Here is a 10,000-nt window from a genome sequence, read left to right as displayed (position 1 = left end):
GTACACCCTTCTACCAGGAATAGTTGCCCAAATCAGGTGCTTCCTACTGCAGGGTTTGATCAGGCCAGCCCCAGCCACTCTCTTTTTTAGGAAAGGGTGACTAAAGAGCAGGGCAGTTAGGAGGAGCGCGTCCACTTGCTTGGTTTGCAGCATGAGAGCAATGAGCCAGGAGCTGAGGATAAAATAAAGTGTCAATCTCTTCGTCTCCTTGAGGGGAAGCTTTAGGACAACGCGCCAGGCAGGGGTGAGTGGGCCGAGGCTACAGTCCCCAGAGCTGAGGAAAGCCCAGCACGAGGAACGGCACGAGGCGGTTCCTTCTCTGCAGGCGTTGGCAGTTACACCCTGGGTGTGCAGGCTCCCAGCGTCTCCTCGGAGAGCTCAGGAAACTCACCACAGCATTCGCCGAGTAGGAGTCCAGCTTTGATACCGTGAAGTAGCAGCGCCCCCTGCCTGTGTGTGGCCGTCATAGCTAGGAAGCCTTCCTAAGCGGGAGGACCCCTCAAGGAGCTCCGGAGGCTCCCCCAAGGCCGGGAGAACCTCACACAGGCATCCAGGAGCAGCTCTGCTCCCATGGGGACCTGGAACTTATCTGGAACTCAGCAGTCCCTGCTCTTTCTTCCCTTCCTGCTCCCCCACCTACCTACAATCCCAGGAGCCAGCAAAGGACAAAGGCTCTCCCCAGAGCTTCTGCCACACAGCGGTGCTGATGGCTGGGCTGCAGGTGGGCCTGAGCCCCTGCGCCCCTTAGCCCCGGCTGATTCTGTTTGTGGCTGTCCACAGCTGACTGGATGCTGTCATGGTGGCTTGGCGATTATTATGAGCATGTCGGTTATATTACATTACGGTCTTCTCACTATATTGAGATCACCTCAATTACTACTCAAAGATTAGTGCAAGCTGCCATGACTCACATGCATCCAGTGTTTACTCTTACTTCATGGCCCTAGTAGTGCCGTATTGATGCCAAAGCATGAGAGACTGTCACTTGATTATGATTTCCAAAGACTGCAACGAATCTGGCCCAATTCCTGACTTGACTTGGACAAGCCTCCTTCTTCTTCCACCCACTATCCCGTTCCTAGGTTCCGTTTTCACTTTAGTTCTTCCACCAGAGTTAGATGCATGTTTTCCTTAATCTTTACATTTAAAAATAACATTAAAATGCAAAGGCATCACATGAAAACACACTTCTCAATTTTCCTTTTTTTTTTTTAATATCTCAAACATCAAAACAGTACTACTCAATAAACGCCCTCATCAAGTGCTATGAATATACCACTTGGCATCAGATGCGTCTCCCTAGAGAGCAGTGTCTCTGCATCCACGGATCAACGGTACACTTATGACAGAGCTTCCGATTCAGGCAGGCCCTGGCAGGCTAGTTTCACCTCCGCGATTTTATATGCAAGTTAGGGCTCCTCCCTGAAACTGCTCCTCCCTGACTTCTCCCTGTCAGGGATGGAGATGGAGAAGCTATCCATAATACTTCTCTGTTCCTTAGCCCCACAGCCAACATGTCAGCCTGTCCTCTGCTCTGCCTTCAAAGCATGCTTTGTGGCTGGCGACTTCCTGCCACTTGGACGGCTACCACCAGGAACCAACTTCCCATCTATCTTCAGCCCCAAGGCTCCTGCCCTCACCCTGCCTCCCTCCCATCACACCAGCCAGAAGGATCCTTGCAAACCCCACCTCAGATCATGTCAATTACTAAAAATAAATTCAGGAGCTCTCCACTGCACTCTAGGATTTGACTCAAAAATCAGGTTGGCCCTCCAGGGTTCACCTAATCCACCCCCTGCCTAATTCTCCAACTTCCTTTGGGATTTCTGCTTTCCTCACTCCTGATGATCCAACCACATGCCTCTCCTGGAATTTATGCCGTCTTCCCACTTCAGAGTCATGGTTCAGCATTTTTCACCCGGTTTATTCTTATTAATCCTGCAGGCTCAGCTTTAATGTTCCTCCTGTGAACTCACAACCTAAGTTATTCTCATTGCAACATGTTCTTTGCATTGACCCGTGACTATTTATGTATCTATCGTGTATGATCCCGGGGCAGCGGGGGGAGCAGTTATACATTTTGGGACAGGAAGGAAAGCATCCTTTTTTATGGAATGTATCCCCAGCACCAAGCCCCGGGGTCAGCTGGAGTAGCTGTTGTGTTGACATGGATGGAATGAGTGAAGAAATGAATGGGCTGTGTAACGTTGTCAGGATTCACTGATAAAGGTTTAGTGACTTGCCTCCTGCCACACCCCCAGCAAGTGCTCATGCAGTTCCTAGGTGAACTGCACCAGCTGGAACACTCCCTAGGAGAAGAAATGGGGAGAGGGTTGCAGGAGGTAGGTGAGAAAATTCTAGAACAGTTGGGTCTCCGAGACATAGTCCCCTCAGATTGGGCTGTAAAGATATGTGAGAAGCATAGTCAACATTCACACTTGTGCTTGCTTCGGCAGCACATATACCAAAATTGGAATGATACAGAGAAGATTAGCAAGGCCCCTGCGCAAAGATGACATGCAAATCCGTGAAGCGTTCCATATTTTTTAGTGGAAGCAATTTCGGAGGTGGTGGAAGCTACAAGGATTTTGGCAATTACAACAATCAGTTTTCAGATTTTGGACCCATGAAGGGAGGAAATTTTGGAGGCAGCAACTCTGGCCCTTATGGTGGCGGAGGCCAATGCTTTGCCAAACCACGAAACCAAGGGGGCTATGGTGGTTCCAGTAGCAACAGTAGCTATGGCAGTGGCAGAAGATTTTAATTAGGAAACAAAGCTTAGCAGGAGAGGAGAGCCAGAGAAGTGACAGGGAAGCTACAGGTTACAACAGATTTGTGAACTCAGCCAAGCACAGTGGTGGCAAGGCCTAGCTGCTACAAACAAGACATGTTTTAGACAAATACTCAAGCGCATGGGCGAAAAACTCGAGGACTGTATTTGTAACTAATTGTATAACAGGTTATTTTAGTTTCTGTTCTGTGGAAACTGTAAAGCATTCCAACAAAGAGTTTCAATGTAGATTTTTTTTTTTTTTTTGCACCCATGCTGTTGATTGCTAAATGTAATAGTCTGATCGTGACGCTGAATAAATGTCTTTTTTTAAAAAATGTGCTGTGTAAAGTTAGTCTACTCTGAAGCCATCTTGGTAAATTTCCCTGACGTGTGAAGTTGGAATTCCTTCAGGGTGACACCAGGTTCTATTTGGAATTTATATACAACCTGCTTGGGTGGAGAAGCCATTGTCTTCAGAAACTTTGATGTATTTGAACTGATAGTTACTGTTGCGACCTGAAGTTCACCATTAAAAGGGATTACCCAAGCAAAATCATGAAATTATTGGTGATAAAAGTGATTGTTGGCACATCCTATGCAATATATTCAAATTGAATAACGGTACCAGAAAATTATAGATGGGAATGAAGCTCGTGTATCATCCATTATCATGTGTAATCAATAAACGGTTTAATTCTCTTGAAAAAAAAAAAATGTTCACACTTGTTGGAAAAAAAAAGTCTCCCTTGATTTCATAACGCAGAATGTTGAAAGTAAGGCTCTCCCTACGACGCCCTTACCCCCCCCCCCACCCCCAATAACGGGAAATATGGGCCGTCTTCTCTGAAGGAAGATTTTTGGGTTTATCCGAAGGAGGCAGGTGTAAAAGGCCGCTGGGAAAGTGCAGTATGCCTCTCTGCCTCTCCTCTGAGCAGAGCGAAAGGCTGCTAGCCGCGGGAATGTGGTCTCGGTGATCCCCGCAGCTGGCAGGCCCCAGTGGACCCGGCAGAGGCCGGCGCGCCGGGCGAGGAGCCCGGGGCTGACTAACAGCAGAGGGCGCCATAGAGCAGACCGCACCCGCCAGGTGCGGCCTCCGCGCCCGGGTGAAGTGGGCCGGAAGCAGCTCCAGCCAGACCCTGCGGCTCTCAGACTGGGGCGGCCCTCGCCCTGCCCTTCCCTGCTCGGCTGTGATTTCGCTGTGCTTCTGTGGGAGAAAATGCTATAAGTGACTCTGGATATCTGTAAAAATAAATGCCAGCTACTATGACTATTCAGGCGTACAGGTGGCAGGCGATCTTCAGAAGCTAAGAGTCTGGGGTGAGGGTGGGAAGGGGCATATGGTTCGTCGTTTTTTGCTTTTCTGCTTGGCTTGTGGAGTCCGTTCAGTATGTAGTGCTTTTTGTTTGTTTGGTGGTTTTTTTGTTTGTTTTTGTTTGTTTTTTGTTTTGTTTTTATGTCTTAGGTTAAAATTTGTCTTTCTGGGAAATGTTACTTTTTCCCAGGGTGATTTGACACAACTCCGGTGCAATGCTCTAACTTAGATCAAAGAAAACGGGCTAAAGAGACCATTTACCCACATGTAAATTCCAGTAGGCCGTTTTTAAAAGAACTTCCGCCGGGAATGGGAGTCATTCAGTCAAGGAGTACTAGAGCTGGAAGAAACTGTCGAAATTAAACCGCCGTTTTATTATTAGATTAAACAGGAGGCCCAAAGAGGATAAGGAACTTGTCCAAAGTCACAGCACTTTTGAGTGCAGTGGGGCTGATTTCCAGTCTGGGGCACAAAGGAAACAGTTTCAGTGAAAGCTTGGTGATGTGTGTTGTTAAGCTTTCATTCTATGCTGTATTATATAAACATTGTAAGGAAAATTGAGAAAATGCCATTATTTTAATTGCCAGGAATCCTCCCACGTCAAGGCTATCATTGTTAATATTTTTGCTCTATAATTTTCCAGCCTTTTAAACTTATATATCAAAACTTGTATTAATACAAACAAATTTATATTAGTTTACTAAAACTGGATCACACCATCCTTATTGCTTTGCAACCACTTTTTTTTGTCATCAATATAGCTTGAACACTTTGCCATATCAACTAATATATATCTACATCATAATTCCTAACAGATGCATAACTATTCCCTTCAATGGGTGTGCCTTCATTAGTTTAATCAAACCCTTATTGATGGGCATATAAGCTTTTTCCAATGTTAAACTTTTTTTTTTTTTTGCGATGGAGTCCGGCTCTGTCGCCCAGTCTGGAGTGCGGTGGCATGGTCTCGGCTCACTGCAACTTTGCCTCCTGGTTTCAAGCAATTCTCCTGCCTCAGCCTCCCGAATAACCGGCATTACAGACAGCTTCCACCACGCCTGGCTAATTTTTGTATTTTAAACAGAGATGGGGTTTCACCATGTTGGCCAGATTGGTCTGGAACTCCTGACCTCAGGTGATCCGCCCACCTTGGCCTCCCAAAGTGCTGGGATTACAGGTGTGAGCCACTGCACCTGGCCTAATGTTAAACTTTTGTAACACATGTGCATTAAATACTCTCATCCATACATCTTTTGCACAAGTGGTGTCCACCTACTGATGGGTGTGGCTTTTTGTAGGAATAGAGTGTGATGGTGTAGGCTGGGCTTGGACACTGCCGTGGAAACGTTCTGCATCTTTACACAAGCCACAACCTTAGTAGCCCCAATTCTCTCATCTTCAAGTGGAGGTGATCATAGTGCTGGCCTCCTAAGGGTGTTGAGAGGATTCAATGACGTCATATATGGAAAGTGATTGGTCAGTGCTGAGCACACACAAGTCCTATATAAATGTTAACTCTTAGAATATTACTATCATTTGCCTCAAACCCTGAAGATTGGCTCAAAATAACCCTCATGGTTTTATTTTACTCTGATTGAGAGTAACTGGAATTTTATGAAGAAGTGCTTAAGTGCTAAACTCTAGTAGCTAAAGCAGTACCTCCTTTCTTTCTTTCTTAATTCCTCCAGAGGAAAAAATAATGATAAACATAAATGGTGGATGGGCTCTTGAGCTACTTGTTATGGTCTGGTCACATAGCTTAATGCCAGCCTAAAGAGAAAAGTCTATGCTGGCAAGGATGTGGAGAAATTGGAGCACACTAGGGTGGGAATGTAAAATGTGTAACCGCTATGGAAAACAGTATGGCAGTTTCTTAAAAAATTAAACATAGAATTACAATATGATCCCGCAATTTCACTTCAGGGTATATACGCAAAACAATTGGAAGCAAGGACTTGCACAGATGTTTGTATGTGTTCATAGTAGCATTATTCACGATCGCTAAGGGTGGAAATAACCCAAATGTCCATCAATACATAAATGGATAAACAAAATGTGGTATACACATACAATGGAATATTATTCAGCCTTAAAATTAAAGGAACGCTTGCCACATGCTACAACATGGATGGGCTTTAAAGACATCACGCTAAGTGAAATAAGCCAGTCACAAAAGGACAAATATGGTATTATTCCACTCATGAGATATCTAGAGCAGCCAAATTCATTAAGACAAAAGGAGAATGATGGTTTCCAGGGGCTGGAGGAGTTGGGGGGGATGAGGCTGCTGTCTAATGGGTGTGGAGTTTCAGTTTTGCAAGATGAAAGAGCTCTGGAGATGACGGTAGTCATGGTTGCACAACAATGTGGATGTACCTAATGCCACTGAACTGTCCATCAAAATGGTTCAGATGGTAAACTTTGTGATATGCATATGTTACCACAATTAAAACCAAAATTCTCAAAGAAAGAGTCATGGTGTCTCATTGAAGATTCTTAAGTTCCCTTCCTAAGCATCAAGTCTTTTGTGATAGATAAAGCCTCCTCCGGTCCCTTCTCCTTTGGAAAACACTCAAAGCACAGCCTCCGGCTCCCCAGTGCCTTCGAACTCGTCTCCTCTGTTTGTCCTTATATCCAGGGTCACCACCATTTCACAGGCCTAAGCAGTGAGAGGGTGAACACTGAAGCAGAAGCCGTGGTCTCTGAAAGTTTGTTTTTAATGTAGGAGGATGCCATGAGTCACCAGGACACATTTCATGTTCATATTCCCATCTAAAGCATTGGAAACCCATTCCTACCAACCAAATGTATGAGTCACCCACACTTCTGCTTGGTCCCCACCCTCACCCTCTGTCTCTCTCCCTCCCTCCCCTCACAGGTTGCATCATCCTCCCCAGACAGGAATGGGCTGTTGGCACCCTGCTCAGAATATCTCCTGGTTCCCTGTACACGCGGGATGAACACCCACCTGAAAAGTCTTCCACAGCACGGCCACACCTCTCACTCTTCCTTTCACCCTGAGGCCTGCTGCACTCCTCACCTGCTCCAACAGAGCAGAGCCTGTGGTTTCCTGGCCCAACGGACCTTCCCCATCTCCAGACATGCTTTGCACGTCTCCAGCCCGGGACCTTGGCTCAAGCCTTTCCTGCTGTGTTCACTGTGTTGAATTCCTGTTCCTCTTCCTTATCCAGGCTCAATTCTCACTCCTAGTTGAATGATGTGGCAAGTCTCTGAGTTAGAGATAGCTCTCATCTGTAGCAGGGGAGAACTAATATATAGAACAGCAATAGCACACATTGATCAATTACTGACTGTGCCAGCCACTGTTCTGTGTGTGTGCTCTACTGTACAATTCCGGTATTCCTCAGAATCACACTGACATGTAGCCACTATTATTATCCCCATTTTTCAACAAGGAAACTAAGGTGGTCCAAAGAGTGTAAGAAACTGGCCCAAAGCCACCCCGCTAGTAAGAGGTGGAAAGAAGATGAGGATGCTGCTTCTCTGGCTCAGGCTGCTCCTCGAGGTCTTGGTCGGGAGAAAAAGGTAAGGAATGTGAAGTGTTGGGCACAAAAGCAAAGCACAGTTCTCCTCCCACCCTCCCGACCAGAGTTTACCTGGAAATGGTTATTTTGTGTCTTTTCCCTTGAATATGTTATTTAATCCCCAAGAACAAGAATTCACTCTTCCTTATCTTCATGTTTCTCCAGCTACCAGTGCAGGTTTTACTCATAGTAGGTGCTCACACTAAAAAGAAGAAAGAAAAGAGAAAAAGTTCTTCAGTGCCTTGAAAGTGCAAAGTGAGGGCCACAATTTGGGACAAGAGAAAATGAGCAGTACGGCATGGTACTTAAAGCCTGGATTTCTGAAGCCAAACAAGCAGATCAAATTGCAGCTTCTCGCCGGGCGCGATGGCTCAAGCCTGTAATCCCAGCACTTTGGGAGGCCGAGACGGGCGGATCACGAGGTCAGGAGATCGAGGCCATCCTGGCTAACACGGTGAAACCCCGTCTCTACTAAAAAATACAAAAAAAAACTAGCCGGGCGAGGTGGCGGGCGCCTGTAGTCCCAGCTACTCCGGAGGCTGAGGCAGGAGAATGGCGTAAACCCGGGAGGCGGAGCTTGCAGTGAGCTGAGATCCGGCCACTGCACTCCAGCCTGGGCGACAGAGCGAGACTCTGTCTCAAAAAAAAAAAAAAAAATTGCAGCTTCTCCACTTACAGCTGTGTGACCTTGGGCAAGCTGCTTGTCTCTGTGTGCCCCAGTGAGTTGTCGCCTATATACACATGCATGTATAGTCGTCCCTCAGTATCCAAAGGGATTGGTTCCAGGATCTCCTGCAGATACCAAAACCCATGGATGCTCCAGTCCCTGCTGTGAAATGGCATAGAATTTCATATAACCTACAAATATCCTCCCATGTACTTATTTTTGTTTGTTTGTTTGTTTGTTTTGTTTTGAGATGAAATTTTGCTCTTGTTGCCCAGGCTGGAATGCAGTGGCATAATCTCAGCTCACTGCAACCTCCACCTCCCAGGTTCAAGTGATTCTCCTGCCTCAGCCTCCTGAGTAGCTGGGACTACAGGTGCACACCACCATGCCCGGCTAATTTTTGCACTTTTAGTAGAGACGGGGTTTCACCATGTTGCCCAGGATGGTCTTGATCTCTTGACCTCATGATCCACCCTCCTCAGGTATGAGCCACCATGCCCAGCCCTCCCATGTACTTTAAATCATCTCTAGATTACTTATAATACCTAATACAAGGTAAATGCTATGACAATAGCTATTATACTGTATTGTTTAGGGAATAATGACAAGAAAAAAGTCTGTACATGTTCAGTACAGACATAATTTCTTTTAAAATATTTTCAATCTGAGGGTGATTGAACCCATGGTTGAGCAACCCCTGGATATGGCCACAGAGGGCTGACTGAGTCACACTCAGCATAACGACATTGAGGCCGACAAGGGACTGCAAATATGGTAGTGGTCCCACATGACTATAATGGAGCTGAAGATTTCTATCACCTAGTAACTTCATCATGTCATAGCACAATTCATCACTAGCATGTGTGTGTGGTGATGCTGGCACAAAGAAACCTACTGTGCTGCCAGTCATGTAAAAGTGTAGCACATACAATTACGTACAGTGCATAATACCTGATCATTATAACAAACAGCTATGTTACTGGCTTATGTATTTGCTATACTATACTTTTTATTATTATTTTAGAGCGTACTCCTTCTACCTATAAAAAAGTTAACTGTAAATCCAATTGCAGATAGATAGATAGATAGATGAATAGGTGGATGGATAAGTGGATGGATGGATGGACAGATAGACAAATGGATGGATGGATGAATGATAGATAGATAGATAGATAGATAGATAGATAGATAGATAGATAGATAGATAATCACAGTGTTACTTTGAGGAACGAATGAATGATTATATGCAAAGCACTTGGAACAGTGCCTGAACCATGGGAAAGGCTCGATGTGTTTGCTATCATTAGAATTCTGTATCTTAGCCCAACAAATGGAACATGAGTTATTAACCACCTACCTTCTGAGAAAATGGTAATAAAAGAGCTTATCTATAAATAGTACCTTCTAAGAGCTCTGCAAAGTGCAGCTCAAACGTTGCTTCCCTTGAGGGTCCCTCCCTGACTCCAGACTGAGTTTCTTATTCTTTCCTCTCTGCTGCGTCTGTTTTTGCTGTGTAGATTTCATATTTTATGTAAATGGATACAATGTATTTAATCTACTAAAATTTTTAAATTACATGCTTTATGCTGAGTTAATTACAGACTCACAGGCAGTTGTAAGGAATAACAGAAAGACTCACTGTACCCTTCACCCAGGTTCCCCCACTGGTAACATTTTGCAAAACTGTAGTGTAATATTGCAAC

General features: G+C 45.3%; 1 long non-coding RNA gene and 1 other non-coding gene across 2 annotated transcripts in view; one reads left to right on the top strand and one right to left on the bottom strand.

Moving 5' to 3' along the window:
- LOC111540393 overlaps positions 1–10,000 on the bottom strand; it is a 92,694-nt gene that overhangs the window by 7,213 nt on the left and 75,481 nt on the right. The window contains exon 3 of the long non-coding RNA XR_002730974.2: positions 7,703–7,832. This is a non-coding gene — a long non-coding RNA (uncharacterized LOC111540393). The remainder of the gene's footprint in view (positions 1–7,702; positions 7,833–10,000) is intronic.
- On the top strand, positions 2,441–2,547 carry LOC111540548. Its single transcript, XR_002731024.1, has one exon. It is a non-coding gene; the product is annotated as a U6 spliceosomal RNA (small nuclear RNA).

Source organism: Piliocolobus tephrosceles, chromosome X, assembly GCF_002776525.5.
Source record: "Piliocolobus tephrosceles isolate RC106 chromosome X, ASM277652v3, whole genome shotgun sequence".
Classification (NCBI taxonomy): Eukaryota; Metazoa; Chordata; class Mammalia; order Primates; family Cercopithecidae; genus Piliocolobus; species Piliocolobus tephrosceles.
Note: the sequence above shows the minus strand (reverse complement) of the source record. Positions and strands in the feature narration are given on the sequence as shown.